The 23,626-nt window shown below is 40.5% G+C and overlaps 1 protein-coding gene across 6 annotated transcripts in view; it reads right to left on the minus strand.

Annotated features, from left to right (window-relative positions):
- Nucleotides 1-23,626, minus strand: part of FYN (FYN proto-oncogene, Src family tyrosine kinase) — a 237,988-nt gene that overhangs the window by 188,607 nt on the left and 25,755 nt on the right. For all 6 annotated transcript variants that reach the window (XM_010598705.3, XM_064289947.1, XM_023542304.2 and 3 more), the window contains exon 2: nt 20,670-20,709. The gene's annotated coding sequence lies outside the window, so the exon portion shown is untranslated. The remainder of the gene's footprint in view (nt 1-20,669; nt 20,710-23,626) is intronic.

Genomic DNA, 23,626 nt, shown 5'->3' on the forward strand with positions numbered 1-23,626 from the left:
ATTCTGACTCATAGCAACCCTATAGGACAGAGTAGATAGAACTGTCCCACGGAGTTTCCAAGGAGAGTCTGGTAGATTTGAACTACTGACTTTTTAGTTAGCAGTCAAGCTCTTAACCACTGTGCCACCAGGGCTCCATTCCACATACAATATTTTCTTTTTCTGTTTTTTAACAACCCAAACATTTTTCCAACTTATTTAATAATTTTGATAATGATTTTAACTAATATATGATATTACTGCAAGTGGATGTATCATCATTTACTTAATGGAAACTCAATTGCCCAACACTGAGATTCTTTCCAATCTTTTTGGGAAAGCACAAATGTTATTTCCAGTCTACCATGTTGCCTTCCCAAATATGTACTGTCACCATCAAAAGTTTCAAATAGACAATATGAGTCAACAGAGGATGAAAAGCTGTGATTAAAACTTTTTAAAAATGCCACCATCACTGAACTCTCTGGCCTGGAATCAAATAAATCCGATGAATGCTACTAATGAAGAGTGACCCAAAAATAACAAGTTAAAAAAAGCTGCACTTCTGAGACGCCACAGAACAAATGTTTTTAGTGGTTTAATGTTCTACTTCCAGTTTCAAAGGACTGCCAACACATTGCCCTCACTAAAACCTAGACTTAGAAAAATAGAAATTCTTCAAAAAGAAAACAAATTCTATAATCTTTTACATACCAGAGTGGTCAGAATTTACAAACAAGCCAAAATGCTCGCCAAGGACTGTGTCCTATTTCATAGCAAATTTGCTGTTCAAAATGTCATAAACCCATTTCTCTCAGGTCGAGTGAATGAGGGATCACAGAACAGCTCTGAGTTCTTATCAAATCACCCTATGAAGTGAAAGAGACAATGACGTCAAACCCTTTCTAAGTTTATTGAATTTACAAAACACAAAGCATGGCTGTCAGAAAAATCTCTTGTGTTCAGAGGAAAGTAATCTCCAAAATATTTGTGTGCCTCTTTGTGGATATCTGTTTGGAAATTTTTATTAGAATTTGTGTCACCATCAGCATGATGTGGAAACAGCACACTTAAATGTCTGGCAGCATCTGCTCCCCAGATATAGCACTAAAGATTATTGCTGACTGAGGAAAATGGAGTGAAAACAGAGAGAATTGGGTATTTCTATTCTTACCAAGATGGAATCTGCTCCCTGATAACAACGCAACTACAATCAGTACAAGGTGACCTTTCACCCTTTCCACAATGGCTGTTTAAAACCTATACCTTTTATCAATTCACGGGCACTTGAGGTTGTTTCCATCTTTTGGCTACTGGGAATAGTACTGCAATGAACACTGGCATACATGTATCTGTTTGTATTGCTGCTTTCAAGTCTCTTGGGTATATAGCTAGGAGTGGAATTGGTGGGTCCTATGGTGGTCCTGCTATGAGTTGGAATCGACTCGACGATAGTGGGTGGGTTTATGGTGGTTCTGTAGCCCTGGTGGAGTAGTGGTTAAGAGCTTGGCTGCTAACCAAAAGCCTGGCAGTTCAAATTCATCAGCTGCTCCTTGGAAACCCTATGGGGTAGTTCTACTCTGTCCTATAGAGTTGTGCTATGAGTCAGAACCAACCCGACGGCAATGGGTTTGGTTTTTTTTTTTTTTTAACTGTGATTCTATATTTAACTTTTTGAGGCATCACCACACTGTTTTCCACAGCAGCTCTACCATTTTGCAATGGGAATATTAAACAGCCATAAAGAGAAATGAAGTCCTAATACATGAAAATTTGGCAATTATTATGGGTGATAGTTGTACAACATGATTAATGTAATTGATATCACTAAATTGTACATGTGAAAAAAGGTTGAATTGGCAAATATTGTGTTATATATATATTTTTACAACAATAAAAAAAACTATGCTACAACATGAATGAACTTTGAAAACATGCTGAGTAAAATAAGTCAATCAGAAGAGGACAAATGACTGCATGATCTCACTTATATGAAATAACTAGAATATAAAAATGTATAAAGGCCAGAGTTCATTAGTGGTTACCGGGGTGGAAGGGAATTGGAAAGGTAGAGTCATTGGGAAGCACTGAGTTCCTGTTTTATGGTGATGGAAAATTTGGCAACGATTATGGGTGATAGTTGCACGACATGATAAATATAATTGATATCATAAGTAAAAAATGTTGGATGGGCAAATGTTATATTATACTGCATATATTTTTACAACACTCAAAAAAAAAACCTTTATCCTTCTCCTTATATCCCTAGTTCTCCCTACTCTATACTTTGACAGAGAGTTGTACTTCACCAGATCCCAAGGACATCTTTTCCTTTTCAATGTTTAGTTAATCCTGCACTTCATCTTTTCATCAAACTTCTTTTTCTTCAAAGTTAGTCTGTTTACTCATAGGGGTGCCAAATGGTATAGGCACTTTGGAAAACTATTGTTATCCAGTAAAGTTGAAAACACACATACTCTAAAACCCAGAAATTCTCTCCCAAGGGCGTTCATCCTACAGAAACTGAAGCAGGACACACACACAAGAATGTTCATATCAGCCCTTGTTTAAAATAACAAAAAAATTGGAAACAATCCAAATGACCACCAAGAAGAGAATGGATGAATAAATTATGATATATTCATACAAAGAAAGATCATATAGCAGTGAAAATAAATGAATCGTGCATGATGCTTCATGGATCAATACCAAAGAATCTTAAAAACAAATGTTGATTAAAAAAGCAAAGAGGTTAAGAATATCATTTATATATAGCCCCAAGGCAAACAAAACTTAATAACAGATCATTTAGGGAAACATACCTATATAAAAAAAAAAGAAATAGCAAACATAAAATTCAGAACATAAAGCCAAAAACTATTAAGTTCATAGAAGAAAAAATAGGATCAACACTAGAGGCCCTAATACATGGCATTAACAGGATACAAACCACAACCAACAACACAGAAGCTCCAGAGGATAAGCTAGATAACTGGGATCTTCTAAAAATTAAACACTTATGCTCATCAAAAGACTTCACCAAAAGAGTAAAAAGAGAACCTACAGAGTAGGAAAAAATTTTTGGTTATTACAAATCAGACAAAGGTCTAATCTCTAAGAACTAAAAGAAAATTCAACACTTCTACAACAAAAAGACAAGTAATCCAATTGAAAAATAGTCAAAGGAAATGAACAGACACTTCACCAAAGAAGACATTCAAGTGGCCAACAGATACATGGGGAAATCCTCACGATTTCTAGCCATCAGAGAAATGCAAATCAAAACTACAATGAGATACCATCTCATCCCAGAATTACTGGCACGAATCAATAAAATAGAAAGTAACAAATGTTGGAGAAGCTATGGGGAGATCAGAACTCTTATGCACTGCTGGTGGGAATGCAAAATAATACAACCATTTTGGAAAACAATATGGTGCTTCCTTAGAAAGCTAGAAATAGAAATACCGCATGATACAGCAATCTCACTCCTAGAAATATACCCTAGAGAAATAAGAGTCGTTACATAAATAGAAATAGGTATACCCATATTCTTTGCACCATTGTTCACAATAGCAAAAGATGGAAACAACCTAGATGCCCACCAACAGATGAATGGATAAACAAACTGTGGTACATACATACAACAGAGTATTTTACAATGATGAAGAAAAACGAATCTGTGAAGCATCTCCTAACATGCATGAATCTTGAGGGCATTATGCTGAGTGAAATAAGTCAATCACAAAAGGGCACATATTGTATAAGACCACTACTGTAAAAACTCATGAAACAGTTTACATACAAAAAAAAAAAAATCTTTGATGGTTACCAGGGAGGGGAGGGGTGGGAACGTAACAGACAACAGATAAGTGGTAACTTTGGTGAAGGGTAAGACAGTACACAATACTGGGGAAATGAGCACAACCTGTACAAGGCAACGTCATGCCAGCTCCACAGACATCCAAACTCCCTGAGAGGCCGAACTGCTGGGCTGAGGGCTGTGGGGACCATTGCCTCAGGGAACATCTAGCTCAACTGGCATAACATAGTTTATACAGAAAATGTTCTACATTCTACTTCGGTGAGTAGCATATGGGTCTTAAAAGCCTGTAAGTAGCCATCTAGGATGCTCCACTGGTCTCACCCCTCTGGGAGCAAGGAAGAATGAAGAAAACTAAAGACACAAGTGCAACATTAGTCCAGAGGACTAATGGACTACATCTACCACGTCCTCCACCAAATTGAGTCCAGTATAACCAGATGGTGCCTGGCTACCACCACTGACTGCTCTGACAGGGATCACCATAGAGAGTCCCAGACAGAGCTGAAGAAAAATGTAGAACAAAATTCTAACTCAAAAAGAAAGACCAGACTTGCTGACCCGACAAAGACTAGACAAACCCTGAGAGTGTGGCCCCCAGACACCCTTTCAGCTCAGTAATGGGGTCACTCCCGGGGTTCACCCTTCAGCCAAGGATTGAACAGCCCCTTGGAACAAGACAAGACTAGGGGGGTGCACCAGCCCTGGGGCAGGGACTGGAAGGCTGGAGGGAATAGGAAAGCTGGTAATAGGGAACCCAGGTTTGAGAAGGGAGAGTGTTGACATGTCATGGAGTTGTTGACCAGTGTCATACAATAATGTATGTACTGACTGATAGGAGACTTGTTTGTCCTGTAAACCTTCATCTAAACTTCAATTAAAAAAAAAATAAATAAATGCAAAAAATTTTTTCAGGACAGCGGTTAATTTGAGGGAAAGGAGTAGGACCTAGGAGAAACACATATGGGCTCCCAAGGCACTGGTGATGTTCTAGTTCTTAAGCTTGGTGGGTACAGGAGCTATTTTATTTCTCTCTTGCTCTGTCTCTCTAGATGTATGTGTATATATGTAAGTGTGTATGTATGTGTGCACGTGTGCATTTGCGTGTGTGCATACATATTCCCTTGAATGCATGAGCTACATCATAATAAAAATAATTCTTCATGTTACCATGAGCCCTGGACCCACCCCCATCAATGCGTCCTTCCTAGCAGCACTCTGACCCTGTGTGGAGCCCCTGGCTTCTCCAGGAACATTCTGAGGCTTGGACCCTTATCTTAAACTGAGCTCTCACTCCTTCTATGACCATCCTTTGCCTCCTTCAATCAACCATGATGACCATTGAAGACCTAACTTAACAACCTTTGCTCTGTACGTGGATTTACATGGAGAGGTTTATGCAGGCCAACAGTGATGGAAGGTAAACTCTGCAGCCATGTCTCTCTAGAAGGTGGTGCCAAAACCAGGCTGTGAGGTTCACCTAGTGTGGCCGCCTTTTGTTAAATTAAACCTATGAGATGTAGGCGGCAGTGGTGGCCTGGGTCGCCCTTCCCCAGCACTATCCCAAGTGTCTCCTGCTGCTTAAAAAGTGCTCATCAAATTTATTTCATTGTTACCCAACCTGACCTCCCCAAAACACCCTTCCTTAGTTTCTATAGAATTATCCTAATTCCACTCATCTCTCTGACACTCAGGCTCCCAACCTTGGCATAACACTACATCTTTTTCTCCCCTTTTAAGAGTAAGCTCTGAGGTTATTTTTCTGCCTAACCCTCTATGTGTTCAGGGGTCCTTGATTTTGGCACCAGAGTTTTAATTAAGGTAGAATACGAGCTCTTACAGGATTTCTTCTAATCCAGTAGAGTTTATTCTAGAAGCTCCTCCTATTTCCAACTCAAAAATTAAAACATGATAAATTATTTCAAAAGCCAGTGAATTCACCAAATAGTATTCTTACTTTAGTTTTTCTTCCAAATAGGGTCTACTTGTGGTCTACTTGTAGGAAAGACACGTAAAACTGTAACCACTGTCCTGGAAAGCCAGGTAATTTGATTTTCTTCAAAAATGTTTCACACGATCTACATCATAACATGAGAACGAAAGAGCACATTCCCATTTTCACTTTAATGAACCTATTTTCATTTGATCACAGAAGAGATACTGAAGTCAAGAGTGAACGTGGGGAAAAAATTGCCAGGAAGTTAAGGAAAACTTTAGGCAAAGAGGTAGGGGATAATGAGAAGCAAACTCTAAAGTCAGCCTTTCAGGGAGTAAGATGCTGTGTTACTGTTAACACAAGACTAAGCAGATGACTTCAACAGGAGAATTCTGAATTCAGCCAGAAACAGATACTGAAAGACAAGTCTGTAATACCTGGCATGCGGAGGTGATTCCAAAATGAGAGAGGATGTCAACTGACTGAGGGATTTGGTTGTGGGGAAAGAGAACAAAGAAGGGCCTTTGGAGAAAAAGCATCAGGTTTACCAGTTCCTTCAATTTCCGTGAAGAGATTCTCAGAGATAACAAGGCCAGGGGATATGGAATTTTGAGAGAAAACACATATGTCCTTCATTCACCATCTCAAATCTGAGCTGAGATATGACAATGGATGTTCCTGGTTTAAGTATCAGGTGAAATGATGGTTGCTTAAAATTTACATACAAACCGGCCTCAGGTACTTACTTATTTTTGCTCTACCCCAAAAAAGAAACAAAACAACTTCTATATTTCCAACAAAAAAGAAGTGCTTTTTCCTGAATGAGCCCTGGTGGTGCAGTGGTTAAGTGCTCAACTAAATGCTTGTATTTTGTTGTTGTTAAATATCACTATCTAGAAAATATAGAAGCCTAATTATATTTTCCTTTGGGCCACTGTAAAAACAGAATAGTGAAAAAGTTATTTGGTTAGTAGCCAGTATTTATTAATCTATATATGAGGAAACACAGCATCTATTATGGTAAATGTCAAAAGTTTTTTTTCTACCAGTTCACATGGTCATATGTGAAAAAAGATTCCTAACATTTTACCAATCAGGCCTCCTCACATCTAAAACTTCACTAAGGATCACTGTGACAACTTCTAAACTTCAGGAGTAGATCTTACAAGTTGTTTTACTTTCAATATAAGAGGTTGTCAAAATTTTTTCAGTTTTCAAGTTTGCATCTTTGCAATAAATATCAATCACCTTAATGTACTTCAGGCTCTCTGACAAAGGAAAAACTTTTTTTTTTTTTAATTCATCTGATAACAGTATAATTAAGCAAAGTGGCAGTTTTTTTTTTCTTTGTTTTTAACAACTGCTATTCTCCCTACCAGTAGTCAAAGAGGATTACTTTTTAGAATACTCTTCTAAAGGACAAAATCTTTCAGCACACGAAGGTTTTGTTTGTTTGTTTTAAAGCATTAAATCTTGACGCAGAACAAGAGAAAAATAACATGGCCTATCCTTTTACCCTATGTATGAATCCACTCCGTATCATACTTGGAAATTATCCAGTCCTTGGCCAGTATTGTCCAAAAAAGGAGGGGAGGGCAAACAGAAGGCGGTCAATTTTACTACCCTCCACACCCCAACAGCATCTCTTCATCTAACTCCTTATTTGGAATCCCAGCTCAAACGTCAGTCAGATTTCCTTGTATAAATTTCACAGCACCCTGTACCCTCCTCTTCAGAGGCTCACCACAGTTGCAATTTCACATTTGATGACTATCTGCTTCCCTCAGAGCCAACACCACACAGCTCTCAAGTGGTATAGTCAGGACTTTCTCAAGCCCCTGAGGCCCACACACTCTTTCCACTACACATCACTCTGCCTCGTGTTCTACACGGAAACCATCTCTCTCAGCAGAACTATGCAAATGGATAAACTGTTTCATCCCTTCTTCAGTTAATATAAATGATCCACACAGCATCTGCCTTCCTCTCCCCTCACCTTACACTCTGACTGTATTCAGTAGTGGCACATTTCACAACTTAATGGACACCCCTCCATCTTCCGAGAAGCAGCATGTTAACCTGACAGTGGGGGCTGCTCTCCACAGACCGTATGTCACCCACACAGGAGGATCAGTCTTTAGTTGAGGGAAAGCCTCAAAACAATTAGCACTCCACATCTGAACATGTAGTCCTAGTCCCTCCTTAAAAATCACCTACAGGCTAATACTTACGAGTGTTACAGGAAGTGGGCCCTGGATTTAAACCCACTGACGCCATGAGAACATCCAGGTACCACTGTGCGCCCTCAAAGCAGTGACTAACCAAGCACCCTACCAACTTTCCATTCCCACATCACTGACCCTATCTTGGTGCATTTTCTCACAGGGATTTTAGATGCAGAGCACCTCCATGTCAGCAAAGCACCTGACAGAGTCACTCAAAACCCATCTGGGCAAGACGGGAAAATTTAAGGCAGCGATAATTCAGTTTGGTGAATCCAAAGCTGACTGGGTGACCACACCCAAGGCCACTAACCCAAGGCATCAGTTTGGAAGAAGGTCCTTGGCATAGGACTCAAGTTCGCCCTTGGTCAATGTTTCCTCAAGATGTGCATACAGAATTCACAAATAAGTCACAGCTGAAAGGGGACCTCCGTTAATTAACTGGACGAAAGAATGGAAATTTTTAGATTGAAACAGGCTGAAATGATTGTCACAGCTGATCCAAACAGAACAAAACCACAACCAAAAGAAAACCCAAAACTAATGGAGATAACAAACTACTTTTAATTGTAAAAAAATAAATGCTGCATAAGCACAGGATGGTGCCATTATCTGCCGCCACACCTTCCTCTCTACTTAGCTGGGACAACTTCCCCTTGTTCATGAGTTCTGCCAGAGGCCCCTACCCCAGGCCCTGGGTGGTTGAGGCTCCAGACCATGGACACTCAGAATCACATCAATGTGATGACTCTTACTTCAGACCTGGAGCTCTCTTTTACTCCTTGGGCTTCAGCTGCTGCCTTGGACACTATTTCATTTTAGTAGCTGACTATTCATTCTTCTGGACCCAACTCTTTGCATTAGCTTTCCTGACTGCAGTCTTATCACAAGCACTCTTCTCATCTATCCCCAAGACAGAAAATACTACTGCCAGACATCTGTCAATCTATACCACCAGCTAAGGAAGAATTTCCCCAATGTTGTGCCTTGCCAAATTGTCCTAACTGTGTGCTATTTACTGCCTGCTGCTGGTTCTGTCCCCATGAACATGCCCTGGCCCATGGATTTATCTGTTCTCTGGATTCCCCTCTGGTCTATATTCTGGATGCCAAGCTGATCCCATCCTGCTACTAACACAGACCCAGCTCTGCTCCATGGGGGAGGGAAAGGGGATGAGTTTAAAGCAGTTCATATTTTAAAGTCCTGGAGATTCCGATTGAACTTAAATTCAATGCAAGCTGATGGTGTGCCAGAGTGGCTAAATGAGAGATATAACCTCGGTCTGCATTAGTATAGCATACAATGAAGCAGAAAACATGCAGATTTCACAAAAACTAATTAAAATAAAGACTCTTTACTCAACACTGGAACCCCAGGTGGTATAGTGGTTAAGAGCTTCAGCTGAGAACCAAAAGGTCGGCAGTTCGAATTCATCAGGCACTCCTTGGAAACCTTTTGGGGCAGTTCTGCTCTGTCCTATAGGGTTGCTATGAGTCGGAACCGGGTTTTTTGGTACTCTGCACTGGTCAAGCATCTCTGAAGTATCATGCTCATGTCTCAGTGCCATGATTTCAGAGGGACAGTGAGAAAATGGTAATGTATCCAGGATGAAATGACCAGAATGACAGAATTCCTGAGGTCAGGTAATGTAAGAATGTCATTGTTGTTGTTTCTGTCGAGTCAGTTCCAACTCACAGTGACCCCACGTGTGCAGAGTAGAACTACTCCACAATGTTTTCAAGGCTGTGTGACCTTTCAGAAGCAGATCGCCAGGCCTGTCTTCTGAGGTGCCCCTGGGTGGGTTTAAACTGCCAACCTTTTGCTAATAGTCAAGCACTTAACTATACCACTCAGGGGCCCCCAGTGTAAGAACAGTTGTAAGAATCAGGCCTGTTGGTCTAGGGTTCTCTTTTTAAGTCTTTCTCCCTGATAAAAACATCATTGCTACTTTTAAAACTACAGATAAGGAAGAGTGTCCTCTTAAATTCAGTGAAAAGAAAATAAAAATGTGTACAAAATTAGCACCGAAATTACACAAGGGCGATAATTATTCATGTGTCTTCTGCTTTACTGAGCTTCTGTACAAGAGATCATCCACCGCGGAGTGCAAAGAGGAGACTTAAGTCTCAGACCTACTTTTAGATTCTGTCCTAGATGTAAGTCCTCAGGCAAATCACTTAACTTACTGCTGAGCTTTCTTTTCCTTAAGTCCAAAATGAGACAACTGAATCAGGTAGCATGTGGTCCTGAGCAGTGATTGGCCCACAGGTGCTATTAAAGCTTGAGGAATGAATGAATGAACTGTTTGGTATCCAGGAACGGGGCAAACCATTTAAAAATTCTCAACTTTTTCCTTGAGTTACAATGTAAATGCTGTTATCTGTAGCTCTTCCAGGGGGCCCTGGTGGTGCAGTAGCTAAAGCACTTGGCTGCTAACCAAAAGGTTGACGGTTCAAAACAACACTCTGTGGGAGAAAGATGTGGTGGTCTGGTTCTGTGAAGATTTATGGCCTTGGAAACCCTATGGAGCAGTTATACTCTATCCTACAGGGTCTCAATCAGTCGGAATCAACTTGATAGCAGTGGATTTGCTGTTTTTTTTTTTTTTTTTTATAGCTCTTCCAAATGTCATCAATATCTGCCTGAGTTTATAACATCTAGGAAGACCGATCTTTATTGGAATCAGCAGAGGGCATGTTTTTTTTTCTTGGACAGCAGCACTTAGTTTTACAATCCAGAAATTTAAGTCAAAGAAAGTTGGTAAGTTATCACGGGTGATTCATAGCAACTATTTTTGGCCCACTGCTAAAAATATTTGCCCTTCAGTCTAAAACAGAACTCTAAGCATACTACCCACCATTCGTCTGTCAGTTCGTCGTACTGTGGTGGCTTACATGTTGCTGTGATGCTGGATGCTATGCCACCAATATTTCAAATATCATTAGGGTCATCTATGGTAGACACATTTCAACAGAGCTTCTAGATTAAGACAAAATGGGAAGCAGGACCTGGGTATCTACTGCTGAAAAAAATTGGCCAGTGAAAACCCTATGGATAGCAGTGGAACACTGTCTGATACAGTGCCAGAAGATGGGTCCCACAGGTTGGAAGGCACTCAAAGTATGACTAGGGAAGAGCTGCCTCCTCAAAGTAGAGTTGACCTTAGTGACATGGTTGCAGTAACGCTTTCAGGACCTTCATCTGCTGATGTGGCACAACTCAAAAAGAGAAGAAAGAGCTGCAAACATTCATGAATATTCAGAATGTGGAATGTATGAAGTATGAATTAAGGAAAATTTGAAGTTTTGAAAAATGAAATGGAATGCTTGAAGATCAATATCCTAGGCATTAGCGAGCTGAAATGGACTGGTATTTGCCATTCTCAATCAGACAATCAGATGGTCTACTATGCCAGGAATGACAAATTGAAGAGGAATGATGTTTCATTCATTGTCAAAAAGAATACTTCAAGATCTATACTGACATACAATGCTGTCAGTGATAGGATAACATCCACAGACTTACAAGGAAGACTGGTTGATACCACTATTATTCAAATTTATGCACCAACCACTAATGCCAAAGATGAAGAAATTGAAGATTTTTACCAACTTCTGCAGTCTGAAATTGATCAAACATGTTATTAAGATGCACTGATAATTACTGGTGATTGGAATGCAAAATTTAGAAACAAAGAAGGATCAATAGTTGGAAAATATGGTCTTGGTGATAGAAATGATGCAGGAGGTCACATGATAGAATTTTGTAAGACCAATGACTTATTCACTGCAAATACCTTTTTTCAACAACATAAACAGTGACTATATACATGTGGACCATGCCAGAATCAATTCAACTGTATCTGTGCAAAGAAATGATGGAGAAGCTCAATATCATCAGTCAGAACAAGGTCAGGGGCCAACTGCAGAGCAAACGATCAATTGCTTGTATACAAGTTCAAGTTGAAGCCAAAGAAAATTAAAACAAGTCCACAAGAGCCAGAGTACAACCTTGAGTACATCTCACCTGAATTTAGAGACCATCTCAAGAACCGATTTAATGCACTGAACACTAATGACCGAAGACCAGATGTGTTGTGGAATGACATCGAGGACATCATACATGAAGACAGCAGAAGGTCATTAAAAGACAGAAAAAAAAGGACCAAAATGGATGTCAGAGGAGACTCTGAAACTTGCTCCTGAATGTAGAGTAGTTAAAGGGAAAGGAACAAATGATAAAGTAAAAGAGCTGAACAGAAGATTTCAAAGGGTGGCTTGGGAAGACAAAGTAAAACATTACAAAGAAATGTGCAAAGATGCAGAGTTAGAAAACCAAGAGGGAAGAACATGCTCAGCATTTGTCAAGTAGAAGAATTGAAGAAAAAAGCCCTGAGTTACAATATTGATGGATACCATGGGAAAAAAATTGAATGACACAAGAATCATCAAAAGATGGAAGGAATATACAGAGTCACTGTATCAAAAAGAACTGGCTGATGTTCAACCATTTTGGGAGGTAGCATATGATCAAGAACTGATGTTACTGAAGGAAGAAGTCCAAGCTGCACAGAAGGAACTGGCAAAAAATAAAACTCCAGGAATTGATGGAATACCAACTGAGGAGTTTCAACAAATGAATGCAACGCTGGAAGCACCCACTGGTCTATGCCAAGAAATTTGGAAGACAGCTACCTGGCCAAGCACCTGAAAGAAATCCATATACATGCCCATTCCAAAGAAAGGCGATCCAATCGAACGCGGAAATTATCAAACAATCTCATTAACAATCAATGACCATGGAAGCGGCTGTCAAGAAATCAAACGACATATTGCATTGGGCAAATCAGCCACAAAAGACCTCCTTAAACTTTTAAAAAGCAAAGATGTTACTTCGAGGACTAAGGGGTGCCTGACTCAAGCCATTTTATTTTCAATCGCCTCATACGCACACGAAAGTTGGGCAGTGAATAAGGAAGACCGAAGAATTGATGCCTCTGAAGTATGGTGTTGGTGAAGAATACTGAATATACCATGGACTGCCAGAAGAACAAATAAATCTGCTCTGGAAGAAGTACAGCCAGAACGCTCCTCAAAAGCAAGGATGGTGAAACTTCTTCTCACGTACTTTGAACATATTACCAGTAGGGACCAATCCCTGAAAAAGGACATTATGCTTGGTAAAGTAAGTGGTTGGCAAAAAAAAGAAGACCCTCAATGAGATGGATTGCCACAGTGGCTGCAACAATGGGCTTAAACATTAGCAATGATTGTGATGATGGAGCAGGACCAGGCAGTGTTTCCTTCTATTGTACATAGGATTGCTATGAGTCAGAGTTGACTCGATAGCACCGAGAAACAACAAAACACACTGCACACACACACAGAGAGCAATTCCCTTCTCTTGGTCCCTAGTTACGAGGAAAAGAAGTCCTGGTTGTGTAGTGGTTAAGCATTCAGCTGCTAAGTGAAAGATCAGGGTTCCAAGCTCACCAACTGCTCTGTGGGAGAAAGATGTGGCAGTCTGCTTCCATAAAGATTACAGCTTTGGAAACTTTACGGAAAAGTTCTACTCTGTCCCATAGGTTCACTATGAGTCAGAATTTACTCCATGGCAACGGTTTTTTTTGTGTTGTTGGTTTAGTAAAAGGGAAAGCTGGCTGTATGAAGCTCAGGGTTTATTCCATGATTCACTGAGGTGGTGTTTTTCAAGATGCCTGGTCAGCAGTAGACCGGGTCAGTCTATATGTGGGAGGCTGGGGCAGGGGGCATGAGGAATGTAAACTAACTTGTCATTCTATAGTACCCAGGGCTGGCAATCACAAACTTGCATGTCAGAGAGAGCCTAGGGGACAACTCCATCTGCACACAGGAGTTGCTCTTTTTAGTCCCCACTAGTTCCTCAAGCTCCTGGGGAACTGTCCCCTCCATTCAGGAAAGAATGGCTTCTACCAATGGCAGTGAGTTTTGCTTAAGTTGTCCTTTTCTTCCTCCTCTCCACAGGCTCTCCCACCTCCCTAAAGCAACCAGCACACATGGTGAGTTAGTACACGTGAACACGACTCTCCCTGGCCCACATTCACACCGAGACACACCCTCATGCCATCCTAGTGACCAGCATTCTCAGGCCTTTGGACACTCACTTAGCACTACTGACGTCCTGACTCCTGGAAATCCTATCCCCCAATTAAAAAAAAAAGTTGCAAAGATTAGTTTTCCAATTTCTCCACCAGCTTTGTAAGAATTACGTACACATAGCTTTAAAGTTGGATGCAGCCTTGTATTTTGAACTCTCAACTGTTCATAAGCAGATTTTTTTACTATTAGTTAGCCCCACAATTAGATCCTGGGATATTTTTTATCATTTCTTTTGGGACTTTTTAACACAAAAGAAACAAAGGAGAATGGAGCAATTTCCATGTATACTCTACATATACAGACCAACGCATTTCAAGAAATTCGCTTAGAAGAATAGGCAACAATTGTAAAGTAGATTTTAATTTTTCTATTCATTTTTCATTTTGAATGACAATTCTGGAAGCTGGAATTTCCAAAGGTTTTGGAAGACCTCTCTGTCTATCAAATAGGCAGTAGTGTTTTTGGCCGTATTTGTGGCCTGGAGGCAGCTATCTAAACCCTGTAAACAAGATGGGACACAGGAATTCTTGGTCTTGCTGAAACTACAGAAATGACAGGGGCCTTGTCTCAAGGCAGGTGTTAAAATACTTTTAATTAATTATGTTAGACAAAGGACATCCAGGATGCGGGAATATCAAGCCTCTCTCCTGCCCCTTTGAGAGTAGCTATGACCAAAGTGATGTTATTTTAATCAAATCCATTTAAACCACGGTTTCAAAGACTAAATAGCATGACTCGCGTTAATCAGCTTTTTATATAAAAAAGCGCATTTTTGTTCTTCTGACATAACCTGATTACATATTCTTCAAAATTCAGATGAGTATGGGTTTCACTTTTAGAAAGGGCACATTATACATTTAAGGCAGTGACTTTAAATACCATACTCAGACTGGATCCTTCAAAAAATTCTAAAAGATTGTGTGTAATTTTTTTTTTAATGTTTCCCTTGTGGTTTTACTGCTCCGCCTCCTTTTATCTCCAGGCTCTCCCTGCTTGCCCAGATTACTTCATTCTTAAGGCTTATCTATTCATTTGTCTTCTTGAAACTGTGTACTTTTGGAGAGAAATCAAAGGAATGATTTCCTTATCTCCACATAATGCTATTAACAAGCATGGTTTCCACAGATAAAAACCTACAGATGGAGAAGAGACACCACGGTGTCTGGCTTGTGCAATAACATTTTCTATTTTGCCTCTGAACAAGGTGGCTTTGACGGACTCTCATTACCTCTTAATCTGGTCATGTGCATTCATCATACCTTTATTCAAGATTTGTAGAGGACCTACTATGAACCAGCCACAGGTTCCAGATACAGATATTAAGAGTTACTATACTACACAATCATTGTTGTTGTTAGGTGCCATCGAGTCAATTCCAACTCACAGTGACTCATGTTAGAGACTGGAACTGCCCTGTAGGGTTTTCTTTGTTGTACTCTTACGGGAGCAGACTGCCAGGTCTTTTCTCTTGCACAGCTGATTGGTAGATTCAATTACAAGCACAATAATAGGTATGAAGCAGTATAAGGTGATACGTAACCCCATCCAGGAAAAGGGAATATCAGAAAGACCTCCTTAGAGAGGAACAGAGCTTTCTTATTATTTACTCATAAATCTTTTCTAAAGAGGTCGCACAAACATATTGTCTCAAATATCATATTAATTCTAAAATAAGGCGGCTTATGGGAAAAAGAAGTCTCTGGACCCAGACAGATCTGATTTGAATCTTTGCTGTAACAATTGTGGTGCCTTGAACAATCCATGGTAAGGAACATGTCTGCCTCACAGGGTTGTTGTAATAAAAAAAAAAAAAAAAAAATCGATAGTTAAGTATAATATATTTAAAGTACTCGGTATGTTGTAGACATTTATAAACTGTAGACATTAAATAATTATTACAGAATTTATGCTAATTGATCCCTGGGCTTTGACATGTCAAAATAAAACTAATTTTCTATATGGCATTCTGTCTTTAAAAAAATGTTCCACTGAAAGAGAAAACTCAAAAATCCATTCAAAAAACACACTAGGATACGACTTCAGTGATTTTTCTTACTCTAGTTTTGGCCAAGTATCATTTACTTATAAAATGGAGGCACAACCTATACTGGATTCTTCCTGGCAGAGACACAAGCACAGCCAAAAAGAATAGTTGATACATATGCCCAAAAGGCTTCTATCAGCATTAGCAAAAGAGACTCAAATTGGAGTTTTTGAATTAGAGCTTTTAAAAAGAGTGAACTCCCCTAAGGCAGTTGAGTGTTTTACAGGTCATTAACTACTTGACTGAGAGGGTTTGTGGGTAGAGCCCTTTAGAGGCAGCTCAAATTCACTCAGTCCAAGAAGCATTTTCCACTCCATGTTTAGATTCTCTTATTCTGAATTCCCCCAGTACTTGTAAATACCCAACCCACCATATAGGGTAAGTCACAAACATTCACTGCTGCCAGTGCTAGATTCCTGGGGGTACAACAGACAAGGTTCCATCCTCAAGGATCTCCTAATCCATGGCTGGTTTGTCAATCCTTTCTGTAGATTAGTGGCAGACAGCTGCCCCCGCCCACCACCACCTTTTTGGCACAAGGTCCAAGTTAGAAAACAAAAAATGTATGTAGTTTACATTTTTAAATTTAAAAATGAACAATTTTACTTGGTTCTGGAAATGGGAGGTTATATGGTGGTGTAATGGCTAGGTGCTTGGCTGCTAACCAAATGGTGGGTGGTTTGAATCCACTAGCTGCTCAGTGGGAGAAAAGACCTAGAGATCTGCTCCCATAAAGATTACAGTCTAGGAAACCCCATGGGCCCGTTCTACTCTGTTACTTGGGGTTGCTATGAGTCAGAATCAACTCGATGGTACACAACACACAACATATTCCCTTCTTTGTGAATGACAAGTCAATTTGAAAACTCACACTGCTTTTTAATCACGAACTATTGGTAGCTACCTGTCTTTGAGACTGAGAAGTAGCCTTATGGAAACAGTATTTTCTAATGCTTTGGAACTCACAAAGTGATTTAGTATGTATGATATCACCTCATCTTCTAAATAACCCAAGTTGTACACTCACATTACTGATGAGGACAGTGAGGCTCAGAGGGGAGAAACGCTTTGCCTAAGGTCATACAGCAAGTTAACAGCAGAGGTGAAGCAAGAATTTAAGTCATTTCTCTCATGTCCCCATTTACTAATATAGGGTCGCTATTCGTCGGCACTGGGTTTACTTTTTTTTTTTTAATATTACCACACGCAAGTAAAATTTTGCTGAAGATAATTCAAAAGCGGCCGCAGCAGCACATCGATAGGGAACTGGTAGGAATTCAAGCTGGATTCAGAAAAGGATGTGGAATGAGAGATACCATTGCTGATATCAGATAGATCTTGGCCGAAAGCAGAAAATATCAGGAAGATGTTTACCTGTGTTTTACTGGCTATGCAAAGGTATTTGACTATGTGGATCATAATAAACTATGGATAACATTGTGAAGAATGGGAATTCCAGAACACTTAATTATGCTCTCTTGGAACCTGTACATAGCCCAAGAGGCAGTCGTTTGAACAGAACAAGGGGATAGTGCATGGTTTAAAGTCAGAAAAACTGTGCATCAGGGTTGTATTTTTCACCATACTTATTCAATCTCTATGCTGAGCAAACAATCCAGGAAGCTGGACTATATGAAGAAAAATGAAGCACTGGGACTGGAGGAAGACTCATTAACAGCCTGCGATATACAGATGACACAACTTTGCTTGCTGAAAGTGAAGAGGACTTGAAACACTTACTGATGAAGATCAAAGACCACAGCCTTCAGTATGAATTACACCTCAACATAAAGAAAACAAAAATCCTCACAACTAGATCAATAAGCAACATCATGATAAACAGAGAAAAGACTGAAATTGTCCATTTTACTTAGATCCACAATCAATGCTCATGGAAGCACCGGTCAACAAATCAAACAACATTTTACGTCGGGCAAATCATCTGCAAAAGACCTCTTTAAAGTATTAAGAAGCAAAGATGCTACCTTGAGGACTAAGGTGCACCTGACCCAAGCCATGGTATTTTCAATTACCTCATATGCATGTGAAAGCTGGACAATGAATAAGGACGACCCAAGAAGAGTTAATGCATTTAAATTATGGCATTTGCAAAGAATATTGGATATACCATGGACTGCCTGAAGAATCAACAAATCTATTTTGGAAGAAGTACAGCCAGAATGCTCATTAGAAGCAGGGATGGCGAGACTTCGTCTCATGTACTTTGGACATGTTATCAGGAGGGATAAGTCCCTGGAGAAAGACATCATGCTTGGTAAAGTACAGGGTCAGTGAAAAACAAAAAGACCCTCAACGAGATGGACTATCACAGTGCCTGCAACAATGGGCTCAAACATAGCAATGATTGTGAGGATGGCGCAGGACTGGGCAGTGTTTTCGGTTCTGTTGTACATAGCATTGCTTTAAGTCAGAACCAACTTGATGGCACCTAACAATAACAACAACATTGTTTGCCTAGGAGCCCTAGTGGCACAGTGGCCAAGTGCTTAGCTGCTAACCAAAGGGTAAAAGGGCTCCACGGGAGAAAGATGTGGCAATCTGCTTCCGTAAAGATTACAGCCTTGGAAACCCTATGGGGAAGTTCTTTTCTGTCCTATGGGGTCACTACGAATCAGATTTGACTTGACAGCAATGGGTTTGGTTTGTTTTTGGTTACTGTTTGCCTGGAATTGGAGTGGTACTAGAAACCCAGATTAACAGACTCACCTCCTGCATAAACTGGACCTCCTCCTCTTGTGGTAGTAGGATTCACCTCTGCCTGAACTGGACAGGGCAAGAAAGTCATGCAGTCTAGAACAACACCAGGGATTTTCTGAACTGCTGCTGCTGCTGCTGCTGGTAAGCTCTATGTTATACCACCCTGAGGTGGCTCCTGGCACCCAGAGGCTCCAGCCTGCTGTGTGCCTGGTCTAGTCCAGAAGGACCATGGTGCTGACCTCCCGGAGGAGAGCCTTTGCCTACCCCTGGTTTCCATGGCTAAAACCTAAGCACACAGAAATTTTAAATCGGCTCCCCTCTGCCTTGCCCTAGACTACAGCAATCTATTTTTATTTCCCTAACCCCCTTGGTTTGTATGAGCTGAAAACAGCAGGAGGAAGAGTACAGCACTGACCATTCTATAGAAGCTGGAAGCCTGCATGGGGTCAAAGGGCACGGGTTGCCCATAGCTGGTCTACAGCAATGTTTCAGATAGTATGCATCTTCAGCTTAATACAGATACATTGCCTGCATATAGAATGGCCCTAGTTCACAGGACGAACATCTTTTTTACAAAATTGAGAATGAGAATAACCCTGAGTCCTTCCTGGATGATGAAATAGTAGTCCCTAAGTGGCCAAGGAAACTATAAACATAATATAACTCAGAACAACTGAAAAATCATACTTAAGGCAATGTTACCGGGCTGAACAGCTTAGGGCAGGAAAGGATCCCATGACTGGCTAGTGAGGCTCTGTAAGTCCAGCCTTCCAGTTGGGAATTCAATGCACCCAGCAGATGAAAGAGAAGTGCAGGCAGAGAAGACTCAGCAAATGTTTGCAGAAAAAAGTGAATACTTGCTTCCTTCATCAAGGACTTTTCCATATAATCCAGTCCTCAGTCTGAGCTTCTAGAACCCCTTCTGCAGCGTTCTATCACATTGTATTATAATTATCTGTGCATCCATCTGTCACTTTCATTTTTTGTCTCAACAGAGCCCAGCAGGGTGTCTAACACCCAGTGGGCACCAAATAAATGTTTAATGAATGAAAGAATGACCTGTTAGCACAGTGACTGCAATTCAAAGGTACAACTAGGGCAGTGGTAAGCTATGGATGTCTGAGAGTGGAGGAGAAAACAGCAACAATGAACAGACTAAAGGGGACCTGCCTTAGTCAGAAAGCAGAGCACTATCCATCCTTCACCAGCCCCCAAAGGCTCATCTGCCACGGGACAGCTGTTCAAGTCTATTCCTGGAAAACTGTAATATAAAACTTCTTTAAGAAAGCAAGTTTGTGTCAAATTTTTACTGCCTCTCTTCCTCCAATGTTACTTCACAGATTCAACCTAGGGTTAAAACAAGGAACTACCCACAGCTGGGCTATTTTTGAAAGAAAACATAGAAGAGACACCATACAAAAACCTCATTTAAATATGAAAAATTATTGGTTTATAATTTACACCTTACCTCCTTCGGAAAACTACTGGGAGTAGCTTACAAAAAGTTTTCATGTATATTTCATAAAAAAAGTTTTTCTTCCAAATCAAATGGGGTGGGAGACATAACTAGCTATAGCTAAAACATATGTTTCCATACAACCAAGGGAAAGGGGAAAGTAACAGGTTTGCCTAAGCCAGTTAAGATCTATTTCATCTACTAGGCTCCATCTCCAAGTCAACCTCTCTTTCAGAAACCTATGGCCTCAGAGCCATAATTCAAAGCTGAAAGTGAACTGTATCTTGGGTCCCAATGGGAAAACCTCTCGTGTTCACAAGTCACTCGCTCTCAGAGCAAAACCAGTCAACTTACTTTTTCCACGTCTAGATCAGCATCCTGTTTCTTCAAAGAACTGTAGAAGAAGAAGAAGAAAAAAAAATAGTGAGAAATCAAAAGAGAACGAGTACTCTGCCTGTAAACCACCCAAAAAGGGCTACCATAGAATTTCCATTTGCTGTAGACAATCGATTTACCCACAAAATTTTTCTCATTCACACAGTCGTCTCTAAGTCCCAGTTGCCATAAACACCTGCCTGAAACTGAAAATATCTGGCCCTGACCCACCAAAGGAAGCCAGTATGAGATTTTACCTCCTGGAGGCAGGAAAGGTAAGGATGGGGGTGTTGTGCGTGAACTGGTGTGTATATACACACTCACACGCGCATACACACGCCCTTCTTCATAGTGTCTACAGTCATCCATGCTGGAGACACATGAGTCTTCCAGGGTCTTATTCAACTTACCTATTGGCTTAAATCTCTCCACAGCCCCCAGCCCAAAACTGCCCCACTTCCTGTTTGACTGTGGGTGGACCTCACTATCAATACAGCTTTATGGGGAATGCCCCTATTTCCCATCAGCTGGGGTTCCCCTCTCTGGGAGGCCTGCTAATGCACAAGCCTTCACTAACTTCTGCATGGAACCCCAGGCCCAGGATCATCTCAGACCCCTGTGCCAAGACCCTGACAAGGCTGAGCATTGATTCTGAGGGTACCCATGCCCAGCTCATATTAATCTTTAAAATGCCACAGCAGAATGGCAGGTTTACAGCTTGCTCATGTACTCTGCCTACAACCTTTCAATATTATGGTACCTCATTTATTATTTGCAATTTTAGCTGTTTGCACAAAGTTTTGGTTTTAATAAAGTATCTAAAAAGAATAAAAATGATTGAATGGAATTACGTCAACAACAATATGACAGGCAGAAAGTGAATGGTTTGACCTGAGGAATCTGGGGGTGTGGGGAGGGAGGGTAGAAACAATTTTTCCTATCTTAGTGGAGACTCTTAAGCTTTTTCAATACAATTTTTAGCATCTTTCCTCCTGGTCCATGGTTTAAAAAATTCCCATCATAAATTACTATCCCCATCAAAACCATACACAAAAGAGAATCCACATGCCACATACACAAAAGAGAATTTCTGTGCCATTTGAAAGGATGACTAATTAACAGTAACATCTTTGTTTTGTTTAATCAAAGCTAACTCAGAATGAAGGAAAGAAAAAATGACCATGGGGAAGAGAATTAGAAACTCATATATTGTCCTATGCAGATGGGTACTGAAATCATGAACTCACTGCAAACAAGCAAAGGAGCCACCACACGGGGTTCCAGGGAATACGTGTGTTCCCGTAGCTCGGCCCTTAGCAACCAACATCATGCCATCTCCTTCATCCTTCTAAGACATGCTGCCCCATCCTAACCAAGATGACACCACTGGTCAATACATGCCTTTTCTTCTGGTTAAGCTATGGTGATCTAGACAGCACTGAGCTGTACAAAATGGGAATTTCTTTTGTCTAAAACTTTTAACTTACCTGCCTATAATGAGAAAAGAGAAACTCAGTACTGTGAGATGCTTTCACCAAAGGGAACACGTATATAGTGGAAGTCTGACTTCCAGCCCTGAGTACTTCCATAGTGGTCTAGGAATGCTGTCATTCTGATTTCCACATTACAACAAGGAATTTTCTTTCTGCACGGTGAAGGATTCCTTCATCTGCCATATAAAGGGCACTTGGAGAATTGTTACCCTTTTCTAAAGTAGTGAGGAAACTTAAATACCCCTTTCTCAGGAGGACGTGGGCTTCCATGCACACAGCCCAGCTGAAACAACACAGTGTGCCCATTTCACAGCAGGCTTTAAAAGAATGAGCCTCCACTCCAGGGCACTTTAGTAACTGGCACTAAAAGAAAAACTGAAAACCCATTTGGAACTGCTGGGTCACTATTCCACAAGGAATCTTATCCATTCATACATATATACAGCATCATCCAATTTATTTTTCAATCTTACTAAACAGATGGAGTTAATTAACAAAGACAATACGTAGACGCATGATCCTACTGCCATAAACCAAAGGAAGAATGCCACAGTTTTAACTTCAAAGACTTCCTGCAAACACACATGGCTTGAGACATTTTCAGGCACCAGCTCCATTGTTTAAATGAGCATAAAGATTGTTGAAGTATTAAAAGTCCTTTTGAAAAACTGACCAATTATTATTCTAATTTGTCTTTATTCTAAATCTAGATTTTTGAAATATCAAAGTTTTAGGTTTCCAAGGCTTAAGGCCACATAGAGCCCTTTTCTCCCACATCTATATGTACACATACGTATACATGTATATTATATATATAGAGAGAGAGAGAGATGAACATTTAAAATAGTTACCTACATATTCAATTGTGGGCTTGTAGCATTTGCCCATTTTCCAAGCTTTTACTCTTCCTGCTGAAGTAGCACAGATGTTTTGTTTGAGAAACATGACAGAAGAGACCCAGATACCCCAGTGGAAAAGGTAGGTGATCAATAAATACTGCAAATATATGGCTGACTGCAGGGATAGAAGCCAAAGGACTAGGCCCTAAACAAAATGAACTAATCTATACTCCCAAATGTTTAGATCAGATCAAATCTTTCATCTTTGGGAGAATACATATATGTTCTAAAATTAAAACCAAGAAGAAGTCAACTTTGAACTCTGTTGACATATCCATTCTGCCAGTCCCCACTGCTCACATATTCCCAAATGCCTATGGGACATCTCTCCCCTGAACCACTACAGGCACCTTGGGAAAGGACAGTGCGGGCAGAGCGAATAACCTGTACCCAGGTCAAGGAGGCATCGCCACATACTCAGAGAATGGCGAGAGGCTTGGTAGTGCTACAGGGCAGAGAGGTGGGTAAGAGGATGACAGGAGGTTCGTGGGAGAAAGGAAGGAAAGTAAGGCTTGTGCGTGGAACCCAAGGCCTGGGATCATCT

Source organism: Loxodonta africana, chromosome 1 (genome assembly GCF_030014295.1).
Source record: "Loxodonta africana isolate mLoxAfr1 chromosome 1, mLoxAfr1.hap2, whole genome shotgun sequence".
NCBI classification, from domain to species: domain Eukaryota; kingdom Metazoa; phylum Chordata; class Mammalia; order Proboscidea; family Elephantidae; genus Loxodonta; species Loxodonta africana.